We start from the raw sequence: 11,022 nt of genomic DNA, 5'->3' as shown, positions 1-11,022 counted from the left end.
ACTGCTGCCCAAATGGTCAATTTTCAGGCCTTAAATGCACTAATCCGGATTTGGTTATTTTTCAAGTTACCTTTCAAGCAGAATTTTGGTAAGCTTCCTTCATGAAAGTTGGCACATTTTGTGCCTAGTTTCACTTCCAATTGGTCTCATACCAATTGGAGTCACACACTTAAGGTTCTAAACCAAAACACACACTGCCCTATTGCACATTGTCCATTACTCATCAAAGGACACATTTAACATTACCATGTTACACATTCATGCCATTTTTGTTTTGTACCATAACATAAACACATTTCACAACACATTTTTGGTCATTTTGACAGCTTACAACCACACTCAATATGCACATTATGGTCTAGAATTTTCCAAGTTCAAATTACAAATAATTTAACCACATAACCTAGCTCATTTACATGTCCAAACTCAAATCCTTATACACATATACAAGCTGCCATAGCAAGCACCATAATTCAACAATAAAATTCTATAAACCAACCATGAAACAACATTTTTTTGGTCCACACTTCCAATTGCCGATTCATGCATCTCTCTCAATTAACTTCCAAGCTTCCAAAATCAAGTGTACATTCACATATATCTAATATACATCTCCCAATTTATTCCTACACACATAAACACTTAATCAACACTTTAATCTACCATTTACATGCAAGGATAAAATGTTCTTATGGAGTTTCCATGGCTGCCAAAAATATACATCTCCCTTAAAATATCAAACTCCAAAAATCTTTCCACAAATTCAACTACCCATAACATCCACACAAACTTTAATGAAGCAAGCATAAAAAATACCTACTTACCACTTTGGAAACTCTTCAAAACCTTGACTAAACTTGATCTTCTTGCTGCCTATCTACTGCCCAAGTGGTGTAGAGAAATTTTAGTGAAGGGAGCTAGTGAAGAAATGGTTTGGATCATGCTTGCATGAAGGTTCTTCAAATTCAGCCATGGAGGAATTCTCCTTCACCATTTTAGGCTGGCTGTCCAAGGTTGAAGAAGGTGAGTTGTTTCTGCCCAAAAAATGTGTAGTGGTCCACTTAAGTGAGGTGAGTGGAGCACTAAGTGATATTTAATGGTTGTTAAATCTTAATTTTCCAAATTCTCACATTAAGCTCCTATCTTTTGCTATTTAAATTAGGTACCATCAATTTAATTTTTCATGACATTTTCCAAGTGTAATATCATGTATTTTTAATGGACATTTAGGTCAAAAGACAACTCGGGGTGTCAAATGACCACAATGCCCCTGTTCGGGTTGCATTCCCAATTTTTCGGTAATACCGAATTTTATCGTTTTCTCGATTTCTCACTTTTCTTTGTACTAATTAATTAATTTTTCTTTGGTATTTCTAATGGTGTTTATACTTAAATAAACATTTATTTAAGTCCTAAAAATACTTTCCAGGGCTAGCCAAAGGTCCACGCTGCGACTTCCTGGTGTGGTCACCCATCGTTAGGGTTCTCGGCTCGTTTAACTTGGTTACATTTCATTGCTATTATTTTTCCTTTGTTTTTCTTCTATTTTCTTTTCTTGTATTTCATTACTTTATGTCTCCTCATCAATATTTAAATGTAGTTCTAGGCATCCTAGCTGTCCAGACAACACTGGTCACCGGAACAGTAGAATGCACTACTGAATATAGGGGTATTATAGTTCGATAGCCTAGACAGTCAAAATTACCATGTAGATTGGTACTTCTTAAACAAAGGTCCTCGTGGGAACGATACTCTACTAATCACTTTATTACTTGTTAGCGATTCGTGCACTTGCGGGGTTGTAAAACCAGGCAAATAAGTTTTTGGCGCCGTTGCCGGAGACTCTTTGGCTATAGTGATATCAAGCGATAGGTAATTTAGCTGATTTAGGCAATTATATTTATTATATAATTTTATTTTACTAGTTATATTTTTCTTCTTTTCTCTCAGGTTCTCAATCTGGTATATGACCAGAACAAGGCCAGAAGAAAAAATATTGGACTGTGATCCGGCGATAGACAGAACTCTGAAAGCCATCAAGAGGGAAAGGAAATATCAAGAGCACGATCAAGGAGATCCTTAATTTCCAACCATGGGCGATAATAATGACAAACCGAGACTCTTGAGAGATTACAGAGCTTCATCTATCTAAGGATTTCAGCCCAGTGTCACTAGACCCACAGTGAAAGCCAATAATTTTGAATTAAAACCAGCATGGCTCCAAATGATTCAACAAACCCAATTTGCAGGTTTGCCTACAGAAGACCCACACTATCACCTCCAGTGCTTTCTTGCCCTATGTGATACATTCAAGATGAATGGAGTGTCTGATCAGGCAATAAGACTCAGAGCATTCCCATTCTCCCTTCGGGACAGAGCAAGGAAGTGGTTACTTTCTCAACCAGCTGAAACGTTCACTAATTGGGAGAATCTCTTTTAAGCTTTTCTAGCAAGGTATTTTCCACCTGCAAAGACTGCAAAACTAAGGCTTGAGCTCAACACCTTTAGACAAAAGGAGGGAGAATCACTCTATGATGCATGGGAAAGATATAAAGACCTACAAAGAGAATGTCCACACCATGGTATAAAAGATTGGCTATTAGTGCAAAACTTCTGTAATGGGTTACTACCCTCTACAAGGAGCACAGTTGATTCAACTACCGAAGGTGATCTAATGGAGAAAACAGTGCCATAAGCGCTTGTACTTCTAGAAAGGGTGGCATACTATAACTATGAGTGGTCAAATGAAAGAGGAAATACAAGGAAAACTACAGGGGTACTAGAAGTAGACGCCCTAAGCATGATAAATGCTCAATTTGATCAGCTCACAAGGAAACTTGAAAAGATGCAAGCCAACGCAGTAGATACAAACAGTCAACCTGAAGACAGCTATGGAGGAGGATACGTAAGTTCAGAATACAGTAATTTCAATGAACCCTCCTCAGAACAGATGAACTATGTGAATAACGGAGGAAACTTCAACCAAAGGCAGTCAAACAATCTGTATTCAAATACTTACAACCCTGGATAGAGGAACCACCCAAATTTCTTATGGTCTAATCAGCAGAACCAACAATAAACAAGCAACAAGGGTGCAAACCTCTAGCACCCCTTGGATTTTAGAACAGAGGTCAAAACTTTGCACAGCCACCACTACCTCTCCAGCACCAATAACCTGAATCGAAAATGGCTATGGAAACCATGATGGAAAGGTTCCTAGCATCTCAACAACAACAAACTGAATTGATTGAATAGCTGACTTCCAGAGTGGACCAACTTGCTACTCACAACAAGATGCTAAAGAATCAGATCGCTTAGCAAGCAAGCTCTTCAAGTAAGGCTACTGGCAAACTGCCTAGCCAACCAGAAATGAACCCAAGGGAACATTATAAGGTAGTTACACTGAGGAGTGGGAGAACTCTAGTACAACCAGAGGTAGAACCAACAAAGGAAACCATAGAAAAATCTAAAGACCAAGCAGAGAAAAAGGAGGAAAAAGTTAAGAAAGATCAGGAAGAGGAAGTAAGGAAGACAAAGAAACCTTTCCAACCCAGCAAAAGCAATGAGTTTGGGGGAGAGGACAAAAAGGAAAAAGAAAAGAAGTCCCAAGATAAGTATCATGGAAGCATGCTTGGCAATAAAAAAAGCCAAAAGCCTTTCCTCTCCACACAAAATATGTAGAAATAAACTCAGTATACTTGGATTTTATGCATACATGCTATCCTCATAATTGCATTCCCTAAAAACCTTTTTCATTGGCAACCAAGTTTATCCCTCTAGCCCCATTACAATCCTTTTAAAGACCTTTTGATCTTTTGAAAAAGCACATGCTACATTAGTGGATCATGGAAGCATGCTTGGCAATATAAAAAGCTAAAAGCCTTTCCTCTCCACACAAAATATGTAGAAACGAACTCAGTATACTTGGATTTTATGCATACATGCTATCCTCATAATTGCATTCCCTAAAAACCTTTTTCATTGGCAACCAAGTTTATCCCTCTAGCCCCATTACAACCCTTTTAAAGACCTTTTGATATTTTGAAAAAGCACATGCTACATTAGTGGAGATAGAAAATTGAGATATGCCTATGGAGTTGGAATTGAAATATTTCATCTCAATTACTCATGAAAGAGGCAGATTTGGGGGAGTTAGTGTTTCCTAATTCTATCCCGATAAAACAGGTTGTTTGTGGCTTATTAATGGTCTTGTATAGAGGAATAATTAGTTGAAACACCATGAAACGAGGTGAAGTTCCAAACAGGCAGCTATTAGAACCCTTATGCCTTGAAAGAGGGAAATTGGTATGAAGGTTGGAGGAGTTCAATTCTATGCTTATTAAATTGATGGTTGTATTCCTAAGTATCCCCGGAAATGTGTTTTAAAATAGAGTTTTGCTTTGCTTGAGGACAAACAAAAGTTTGAGTTTGGGGGTATTTAATACACTTGAATTGTATAGATATTTTTAAGCACATTTGCATTATATTTCATAGCATTTAGGCAAGTATTTTCATGCATAATAATTGATTTCATTAGTTTTCGTAATTTCTATTATAAAGCCCTTAATTCCATGTTTTCTGCATCATTTTAGGTGTTTGGGTAAAGCTACAAAAGTATAGGAGTGCAAGAAAAGCTTGGAGGAGTTAAGAGACAGAGAATTGCTGCTGATACAAAGTACACGGGTCGTGTAAACCAAGCCCCAGACCCGTGTAAATCTCTGCCAAAAGAAAGCCAAGAGAATCGATGAGAAACACTAGTACATGGGTCGTGTAATGAGACCCGTGTAATCTGTAGGGACCCGTGTAAGTCTCTGCCGAACGCAAGCTTAAAGAAACTTATGAGAACAATAGTACACGGCCCGTGTAATCAGGCCTGTGTAGTTGGCACAAGCCCGTGTAATTTTCTGTGCCAAAACAAGACCACGCGATTCTCCTCCAGCAAGTTACACGGCCCTACTTTTCGGGACCCGTGTAGTGACACACGGGCTGTGTACTATGCTGTAACTAGTTTTATAACTCGAATTTCCCTCCTGTTTTCGGATAAAAATGAGACTCCTAAGGCCCTTTGGATTTAGAGCAACGTAACCCTAGGGCAACCAATATAAATAGAAAAGAAAACGTCAAAAAATGGGGTGGAAGAAAAAATAGACGACTATCGTCAGGAGTGTTGTTGAAGGCTGCTGCTATCGTGTTCTGCATCAGTACCAAAAGAAGTTCTCCAGCTGAAGTTCCATAAGATCAAAGCTGCAAACTATCTTCGGTTTCTTCGTTTCATCTCCCTAGATAGATTTCTATTGCTTTATTTCTTTACATGGTTTTCTTTTTACTGTCTTTACCTTTTTTTTATCATGATGTTTGCTGAACTCACCATGAGTGAGTAGTTTCCTTATTCTAGATTTAGGAGAGTAATGCTTGTAATTATTATTATGGATGAACATTAAAACTCAAATCCAGTAAGGTGAAGTTCTGGATTTAGGAGAGTAATGCTTGTAATTTTTATTTGTGTAAAAATAAAATGGACAAAAATTTGAACTGGTTTTTAAAATCCCTTGTAGGGTACTTAATGAGTTATCGGTAGGTGAAGTTAGGTAGTTCATTAGGTATTCTACGGGATTATGTTATGCCTTACAGAGGGGTAAGGTGTGATAATAGCAATCTCATATTCATCAATATCTCAACATTTCAAAATTAAAGTCTCATCCCATAATCAATTTCATAAAATTTTCATCTTTCATTCATACCCTTCATGGAGTGTACAAATTTTATGAATTACATAATGTACAAAATAATTACAGAAATTCATAATTTACATTACAAATTTAATGTTTAATTACAATGCACAAAAATAACTAACATGGCCTAGTGGGCCCTACCAAAATGCACTACAATGAGGAGGTGACACAATGACACACAAGTGCAGATCCGATCTCAACACTTCCAGTCAGTCTATCGCGCTTTCTTCTTATCTTTTGTACCTACGTGTGGCAAAAAGCAACGCGCTAAGCATAATGCTTAGTGGTGCAATAATAATATAAAAATTAAACTAAGTAATTAAAAATAATGAATTCATGTCTATATTATCATGGGAAATGCATTTTAATAACTATTTGGATTATACTTATTTTGTTAATCCTTTGATTTATTTATTTATTATTTAATTGTCATATCTCATTTAAGTGCCCAAATAACCTATAACAGATTGACTGGACTGGATAAACGGATAATCTAGCACTGGGTACTAAGTACCTCGGGCCGTCACACCCTCGGTCATATAGTGTCTGCCAGGTGTGCAACAGAATGGCTAAAAAGCCATAGCAGCAATCGGGCATAAAAGCCATGTGTATCAGAAAACAACGGAATGGCTAGAAGCCAAAAATCAGAAAATGGCATCAAAAGCCATAAATCACAGAATGGCACAAAGCCATAAGCGGTACTGCAAATCAGAACCCTATTGGCATGACAACTTATCCAAACCAATCACAAAGACTAGGCATACATGGGCACATTAGTACCTTACGCATTTGTTCTTTACATTATGTCATTGCATTTACTATTCATTGCACTCTTCATGCTCAATCTTGATTATGTCCTTCATAATGGGGACATAAGCCCCAAATTCATATTCACCCCACATTTTAGTTTATTAAGCTATTGGCATTAATTGCCAACCATAATTCAAGTCATGTTAGTAGTATTTCAAAATTTTTAGAATTTGTAACTTAAGTTCACTGTTATATTAGGCCAATTTATAGTGGAACTTTGACCTCACTTTATTCATCAAAGTTATTCCTTAATGTGTTAACTTTAATGCTTTTTATGAATCACTCAATTTTGAGTTTTGTAGCTCAAGATATGGTCAATTTACCAAGTCTAATTCACTAACCCCTTGGTGTTCCAGAATTTGACAGATTCTGGAACCTCACTTTGTTTAGCCATTTGGATAAGCTACAATCATAATTTGGCCTAATGTTCTCCATATGAGTTGTTCCCCTATGTGTCCTGGTCACACAGGTTCAAGAATCACAATTTTTGAAGTTATGTAGGGAGAGTTATAGTAATTTAACTAACCTAAACTCATGAACCCTGCACCTACAGGATCTCAAATTCATATAAGTGTTTTGCATTTAATATTTAGGGTTCTTATACTCAAATTTGGAGGAAGGTTTCTAAACTAAAGTTGTAGCCCTATTTCCTAAGTTTCTAGATCATATTAGCTCATCTTCATTAGAGTTTTGTACTAGGAGTTATGGTCTTATTATCATTCTGATGTCAAATGGTCAATTGCTCAGGTATAGGAATTTCCAAATTGGGAATTCTTGAATTCTCCTAGCAAATTCCCTAATTTGCATTTGGTTCTGGGTTTTGGTCAAAACACCAAAATGTAGTTTTAGGTCTTATGGAGATTTTGGCTTTTGAATCACTACATTTATAGTTTTGGAGTCTGAGTTATGATATTTTTGCCATAACTAGTCAGGTACCCTGAAAATCAGAATTTCAGGCCAGGTTTGGTTCTATCAGATTTACTGACCCAACTTGGTCTAGGAAATTGGTTGAGTTGGAGACAAAACTAGGCTTTGAGTTCCTCCTAAAAATGTTTTCCTATGTCTTATCTTTCCATTGGTTTAAGAATCATCTCATTTGGAGCTTCCTACAATGAGTTATGCCCATATGAACATTTATTGTTTACATGGTCATTTTTCCAAGTTTAGCGTTTGGTACCCGAATTTAAGCCAATTTTAAGGCATCCTAAGAATAGTTTTTGGGCTGGGTCTCTTCATGAAAAATATGGCATTATGTCCTAAGTTTCATCTTCAATTGGTCTCACACCAATTGGAGCATTGTAGCTCTACTTATGCTCATTTAAACACACTAGACTCATAGGTCCAGAATTCCCTGCACAGAAATTGCACTTCCAAATCTTTAAATCCTCCCAACTACCAACTTCAAATCAAATTGAATACACTTCAAATGGTCCATAATTAACCTCAAAAATGTAAATTTCATACCACAACACAAAATCCCTAAATTTTGTTTAAAACCCTAACTTTTAATTTCTTAAATTCACACTACACATGTAATTCAAGTTCTAGTTCATATATACTCATCACATACCATCACTAAGCAAGTTTAAGATAATTAAAACCATCAAACTCTAACTTTCCCCATGGCTGTCGAAATCTAGGTTCTCCATATACTCATCATATTCTTTCAATTTCGTACAATTTCAACTCATTTCTACATGCTATCAATGATTAAGGAAGAAAGGTAGTTAGAATCTTGCACTAACCTTGTTTGACCTAAGTTTGACCTTGCCTAAACTTCAATTTCTTCCCTTCTTATTGCTACTAATCTCTTTACCAAGATGAAAGATTAAGTTTTAGTGAAGGGGCTATGGGGTTTTATGGTAGAAATCATAGGAAATTTGAAGCTAGAAGAAGAATCAATGGTGGATGGCCATAGAAGATAGGATTCGGCCAAGGAGAAGAAATAGGAAGAAGATAATGCTTTTCTTTAAATGTTTTTGTCTTATACTAAGTATTTATCCATGTGTTAATTTTTAATTATTAATTATAATTATTTAATTTTTAACTTTTACATTAATTCCTTCTATGTCCCTTTACAAATTTCCATACTTCTTCATATTTTTAATCTATTTTCAAAATTTTAATCACTCACATTTTAATAGACATTTAGGTCAAAAGTCAACTTTGGGTGTCAAATGACCAAAATACTCCTCATCGGGTTATAGTCAATCTTTTTTGGTAATACCGATTAAGTCTATAACCCGATGGTCACTTTGATTTTTTTATACTGCTTATTTCATTTTATTTTCATCTTAATATTAGTCCTCAAACTGGCTTTGAATAGTACTATTCACTAACTGAATATGGTACTATTTAGAGTTCAGAAGTTTAGGATGTTACAGTTTTTCATTTAAAAGGCATTAGATAACCAGATTTTTACAATAGTTAGCATATCGACATCATTACCCATCAATAATATGTCATTCACATACAAACAAGGAAAATGAGTGCACTCCCACTAACTCTCTTTTGCACACATGGCTTATCTTCACTTTTGATAAAACCAAATGATTCAATGGCTTCATCAAAATAGATGTTCCAACTCCTCGAAGCTTGTTTTAAATCATAAATGGATCTTTTAAGCTTGCATACTTTGGAACCATCCTTGGATTCAAAACCCCTAGGTTGTTCTATGAAAATGTTTTCCTTTACGTATCCATTGAGGAAAGCAGTTTTCACATCCATTTGCCAAATTTCATAATCATAGTTTGTTATTATTGCCAATAAAATCCTAATGGATTTTAGCATGGCTACACGCGAGAAAGTTTCTTCATAATTAATTTCTTGCCTTTGGCAAAACCCTTTCACTACTAGCCTTGCTTTATAGGTCTCTACCTTTCCATAAGAACCAATTTTTCGCTTGAAAACCCATTTATTCCCTATTAGTACCATACCTTCAAGTGGGCCTATGAGATCCCAAACTTAATTCTTATACATGAAATCCATTTCAGATTTCACAGATTCAATCCATTTTGAAGAGTCTATATATGATATAGCTTCTTCATAGGTCATAAGATCAGCATCATGATCTATTCTTCATAAATAAATAACCCTTGTTCATTATTGTGAAGAAATCCGTATCTCTCCAGAGGATGAGATATTCTGGTTAATCTTTGAGGAATTGTTGTGGATACATCATCAATAGCTGTAGGCTCACTAGGTGGATTTGTAACACCCAAACCCTATCTGCAGCTAGAGTAGTGTGTACATGCCTCCGAGACACACCTAAGAGTATATCTCAAGGGTTAACACTCTTTCTCCAAGGTGATGCTTGATTTCCTTTAATTCTCATTTATATTTCAGTTATAAGAAAATAGTGGAAGGTTTAAAAATTTTTAAATTTATTTAAATCATAAGTAAATTAATTCATCATTGCTTCATTTATTTGGAATTTCTCAAATAGTGAAATTTATTTTAAAATTTTGGCAGAAAACGAGCAGAGTTTTCCTTAATATTTTAATAATTGTAAGTGACGTGTGAGTATCCCTATCAACATTTATCATATCAATCCACTATACATGTAAAACCTATATCACAATACTATTAAGGTATATATACATCTCATCCAATAAAATAAATTAATATATTTGGGAAATTGTCATTATATGATATATGAAAAATATTTACAACACAAAACTTGTTTTTTACATCCATGTAGTCTATACAATTTAAATAATTACACATTAAAGGATTACATTCCCAATCAAAATACCTAGTACAACGTAATCTTCTAATGTGTACGAAAATTATATCTTGTCTTCTCTTGTCTTGAGCAAAATATCTCTCTTGGCCTTTATAACACCCCTCACCCATCTACAATGCAGTCGAGCAAGGCATGTCACACTCAGTGCCGGAGCACCCTGTCTTATCTTGCTTTATCCCTTTAATAATTTTGAACTCATTATATTTTAAGATCAATTATTTTTCTAAGGAGAAGCTGACGGAGTTTCTCATATTTTATTAATATTTGGAGTATTTCACTATTTAGCTGTTTAAAAATTTCAACAATAATTTCCAGTAATAATCTCATTCATGCACGTCATAATCATATCGGTATTTCAAATATCATTTGTGTATTTCAATTACATACTCATTCCCATACAATTTCATTCATGCTTAATTCATATATATAAAAATTCTTAAATTTCATTAAGATACATGATTTACACACTAATTATATAAATTCATAATTTACATAATATACAAATTAAGTACATATGAAAGAGCCAATTTATTAATTTACATCACATACATATTAATTACATTTTCATAGTCACATTACAACATAGGAAATGTAACACCCCTATGTTCGGCAGTGCGTTCTACTGTTCCGGTGACTAGTGTCTGTCCGGACAGTTAGAATGCTTGGAATTATACTTAAATGTTAGTGAGGAGACATAAATGATGAAATAATAAAAAGAAAATGCAAGAAAAATTA

General features: G+C 35.1%; 1 non-coding gene across 1 annotated transcript; it reads right to left on the bottom strand.

Annotated features, from left to right (window-relative positions):
* Positions 1-2,479: 2,479 nt before the first annotated feature.
* On the bottom strand, positions 2,480-2,586 carry LOC131172309 (small nucleolar RNA R71). The gene has a single exon (XR_009142791.1). It is a non-coding gene; the product is annotated as a small nucleolar RNA R71 (small nucleolar RNA).
* Positions 2,587-11,022: the final 8,436 nt, after the last annotated feature.

This window comes from Hevea brasiliensis, chromosome 13, assembly GCF_030052815.1.
Source record: "Hevea brasiliensis isolate MT/VB/25A 57/8 chromosome 13, ASM3005281v1, whole genome shotgun sequence".
In the NCBI taxonomy this organism is placed as follows: Eukaryota; Viridiplantae; Streptophyta; class Magnoliopsida; order Malpighiales; family Euphorbiaceae; genus Hevea; species Hevea brasiliensis.
The sequence above is the reverse complement of the archived record's forward strand: the minus strand, read 5'-3'. Positions and strand labels throughout refer to the sequence as shown.